The sequence below is a fragment of the Lathyrus oleraceus genome, chromosome 6, assembly GCF_024323335.1.
Source record: "Lathyrus oleraceus cultivar Zhongwan6 chromosome 6, CAAS_Psat_ZW6_1.0, whole genome shotgun sequence".
NCBI lineage: Eukaryota > Viridiplantae > Streptophyta > Magnoliopsida > Fabales > Fabaceae > Lathyrus > Lathyrus oleraceus.
Genome location: NC_066584.1, coordinates 285,033,829 through 285,038,420, shown reverse-complemented (window position 1 = coordinate 285,038,420; position 4,592 = coordinate 285,033,829). Strand labels below are relative to the sequence as shown.

Here is a 4,592-nt window from a genome sequence, read left to right as displayed (position 1 = left end):
TGTTTTCGAGGACGAAAACTCTTTTAGTGGGGGAGAGTTGTAACACCCCGATAAAATAAGATAATTATTTAAATTGAGTTAATAATATATTTATTAATTTACTTAAATAATTGGAATTATTATTATTATTGGAATAATAATTATTGGAATATTATTGGGATTATTATTATTGGATTATTTTTATTATTATTATTGGAATAAAAGTAGAAATCAGTAAAAAGGTTCCATTTGGTAAAAAGAGTTATTTTTCACGTGAAAAGGGAAAAGAGACAGAAAAGTGGAAAAGGGCAAAGCGAACCAGAGAACAAGGGTTGAAGAGAGGAAGAACTTGAAGCTGAAGGATTTGCCGGATTAACTCAGGTAAGGGGGGTTTATCATCGTTTAATGGGTATTATGGGATAATATGTCATGGGTAGTGATAAACCATTGATTTACCTCTGATTGGAATAATTGTGCTGAAAATTGTGAACTTTTGGGATGAACGAATTTGGATTAAAATTGAAGGAAATTCGTAGGAATTAGATGCAATAGTGTTAGGATTTGTGAGATTGGATAAGATATGAATTGTGTTAGGGGATATGAACGGATAATGTGTAAAATTGGACTGTGGAAGGTTGAATTGGATAGATCTCGTAGCAGAGAAAGCCATTGCAGATCTGGAAATTCTGGTTTCTGGTTATACGCGTATGGCACTAGGCAATACGCGTATGAGATGGCCTGGTACGCGTATGGCACTAGGCAATACGCGTATGAATGAGGAAGATGATGTTTTGAACGTGTTTTGGTCTCTGTTGGTACGCGTATGGGGATGTGGTACGCGTAGCATACGCGTATGAGATTGTGTTACGCGTATGGGCTTGGCCAGGAAATGGGCCATACGCGTATGGACATGGGGCATACGCGTATGGGCAGGATCGTGATTTTCCTGAGCTGTTGTTATGCAGTTTTTCACTGTTCAGCTGAGTAATGTAATTTAGCTGATGTATGATATATTAGGGATTATTCCCGTCGTTTTGAGTAGTATAGGTATTAGTAGAGTGTGCTAATACTGTGGTTGTTATTTGGCATGATATGATATGCTTATGTGATAAAATACTGATGATGTGTGATGGTATGCATGATGCTGTGAATGTATCAGTTATGTGTGCATTTGTGAATAGACTGTTTTATGGCTTAGAGTGTGAGCATATGTCTATTCTTGAATTGTTGTTGATGATGTAGCATTGCTAGGTGATTAGCATGCATATTGTGGCCTTATGGTGGTAGCTAATTCCCATTGTGAGGAATTAGTGAGTTAGTCATTTTGGACTGTTGTTGATGTTTGCATGCTAGGTGAATTAGCGTGCATAGCGTGGCCCTTGGGGTGGTAGCCAATTCCCATGGTGAGGAATTAGTGAGTGAGTCACTAGGTCTCAAATGAGTGGGACTAGTGGGCTTGATAGCCGTGCCTGGATTTGGACGGTGAGGTGAACTATATGTTCACAATTAGTCGGTACCGCATGCATGGAGTCTCATTGCATAATATGTGTATGGCGTATAATATGAATGGATGTATTCCAATATTATACGTGTGTTTGTGTTGATATTGAGTATGAGCATGAGTTGTATTTGTATTGAGTATGATATTTGAATTGATGTGCCGTTACCGAATGTGCGATGTGATTAGGGTGATTAATGTGTTAAATTACTTGGCATTACATGTTAATTTATAATGCTTATTATATCGATTGAGGAACTCACCCTTACAACTATTTTTCAGGTAACGAGCAGTGATTGGGTAGAAGCTAGTCCTTGGAGTCTAGTGTATTTTCCTTAGTGGGTCATGCTCTGATAGATGTAACATCGGGACGGGATGTTTTGTCTTATTTTCATTGTTGGTTGTTGAATGATTTTACATGTATGAGTTACATGTTTTTGAATGATCGATTTGATCTGTATCCGCTGCGTATTATGCAAATGTTTTATTTGATTAAATAAATGAGCATGACAGGATAATTTGGAAAAATGGTGTGAAATGATTGTGTGACACCCTTAAGGGCATAATTACTCTGATGATATACTGCTATTTTAATTAAATATTTGGGGTATTTTAGAAGGGTGTTACAATAGGTATGCGAGTAGGGATTTCCTTGAGCATAGTTTACTTGCTCTGCTTGGATTCCTGTTAGGAGCTGACAATCTGCAGGAGTGTGACCTTGGATTCCACAGACTTCGCAATTCTGAGTTATGGCAACCATGGTGGCTGGAGGTGATACATTTAAACTTTCAATTTTCTGGGCCAAAGCTTCCACTTTTGCATTAACATGATCAAGGTTACTTATCTCGTACATGCCAGTTTTCGTTTGAGGTTTTTCTACCATTGTTCTTTCGCTTCCCCACTGATAGTGGTTTTAGGCCATGCTCTCGATAAGTTGATAAGCATCAGCGTAAGGTTTATTCATTAGTGCACCACCTGCGGCGGCGTCTATTGTTAACCTCGTGTTTTACAAGAGACCATTATAGAAGGTATGAATCACTAACCAGTCCTCTAAACCATGGTGTGGACAAAGTCTCATCATGTCTTTGTATCTTTCCCATGCTTCGAAAAGAGACTCGTTATCTTTCTGTTTAAATCCATTTATCTGGGCTCTTAACATAGCTGTTTTGCTCGGAGGAAAATATCGGGCAAGGAAGACTTTCTTCAACTCGTTCCATGTGGTGACTGAGTTGGAAGGAAGAGATTGAAGCCATCTTCTAGCGCTATCTCTTAACGAGAAAGGAAAGAGACGAAGTCGAATTGCCTCTGAAGTGACACCATTAGCTTTAACAGTATCAGCGTATTGGACAAATACGGATAAATGAAGGTTTGGATCCTCGGTAGGATTTCCAGAGAATTGGTTCTGTTGCACTGCCTGCAACAGTGAAGGTTTAAGTTCGAAGTTGTTTGCTTCGATTGCGGGTGGAGCAATACTCGAATGCGGCTCATCTTGCGATAGAGCGGCGTAATCTCGAAGAGCATGAGCTGGTTCTGCCATCTCGGGTATCGGTGAAGGAAGAAGATTTTTGAGATCAGGAATTTCGATTGGAGGGAGATTGTTTGCAGCACGATATTCTCGAATTCGTCGTAAGACTCAGAGATATAGTTCGATGTCGTTGATTCGTAAGTAAAACGGCTCGCCTTGTGAGCGAGTGTGTGGCATACAAATCAACGAAAGAAATAAAAATAAAAATAAGCCTTAGTCTCTACAGCGTAACAGAAGAGTTACGATATCGACTAAATAAAAGTCCCCGGCAACGGCGCCAAAAACTTGATCGCGACTTTATGAGTCGAATTTGGGGTACAAACTGCAAGTGCACAGTTCTATCGCGTAGTTTTAAAAGATATCGATCCCACAGGGACTTATGAATCGATATACCGTTTTCTAAGGTTACTTCGTAAAGCTAAGGCGGATGATACTTTGATTGTTCGGGGGAAAAGTTAAAACTAAAATAAGATATAGATTAAATATCAATTAAGCGGATATCAGTATGTAGTTCGTCGTAATTAGGGAATCAATTCTTCGTTGGTTTCTTGGTTTTAAAATAAATCTTTTCAGTAGACACTATTGACTAAAAGTCTTTTCTCAAACTCTCGCTCTGTTGAATAGACTATGACTTTATATTAACGCAGCTGTCACTTATTGGTTAAGTCCAAAATCACTTTTTGAAAACAACAGAATCTATAGAAACTCTTTTTAAGAAAACACTAATCGTTTAAACACCCTCGTCTCAAACTCTCGCTCTATTGACTCGGATTATATAATTAAATCCAAATGCTTAACTCTCGTCCTCACATCCAACTTTTAAAAATACTTTTTGAAAAAGATTAGAATTTAATTAACTCTAAAAATTGCTTTCGCCCTGATCTAGAATTAATGTCCAATTTACACTGTCCAGTTAAAAACTCAAACTCTCGTTCTATTGAATTTAACTTCTTTATGTCTTTTACTCTCGTACAAAAACTTTGTTATTAAACCTGTAAATTGAGACCATAAAAAGGGTGATTTTGTTTTTAAACGTAATTAAACCGACTTAGTTTTGATTCATTCATTCCGCTTACTTTACATACCGACACCTAAATAAATTAGCCGGACATGTTAAACAGACCTAAACAATGCTTAAATAAATCCATCTCAGGCAAATAATATAAATAAACAATAAAGCAGAGCATATATAAATTCAAACAATAATTAAAGAACCTGAGTAATTAATAGCAGTCTTGAACACTCCACCAAAGACCGGTTGGATTTGTTCTTAAATTCTTCAATCGGACAAGGAAATAAAAAAAAGTGAAGGAATAAAAATCTAGGATCTAACGTAAGGTTAGATCTAGTAAAAGGTACACAATAGATTCCGGTGTAGAAACTATTGTGTGAAAAATTAATTAAGTGCTTAAAGGAATTGCTGGAAAGGAAAAATAACAATTGCAAATAAAAGTAAAAACTGTAAAAATAATGCTGTAAGGTATGCTTGCACGGCTGGAAGAGAAAAATTGAACGAAGCAGAGAGACGGGGCAGAGAGCTGCAGGGTTTTCCCAAAAGCCACTATTTATATTACTCACTTTTTGTAACGG

At 37.3% G+C, this 4,592-nt stretch overlaps 1 non-coding gene across 1 annotated transcript; it reads left to right on the top strand.

Annotated features, from left to right (window-relative positions):
• The first annotated feature begins 2,529 nt into the window (after positions 1-2,529).
• On the top strand, positions 2,530-2,636 carry LOC127099836 (small nucleolar RNA R71). Its single transcript, XR_007794303.1, has one exon. It is a non-coding gene; the product is annotated as a small nucleolar RNA R71 (small nucleolar RNA).
• Positions 2,637-4,592: the final 1,956 nt, after the last annotated feature.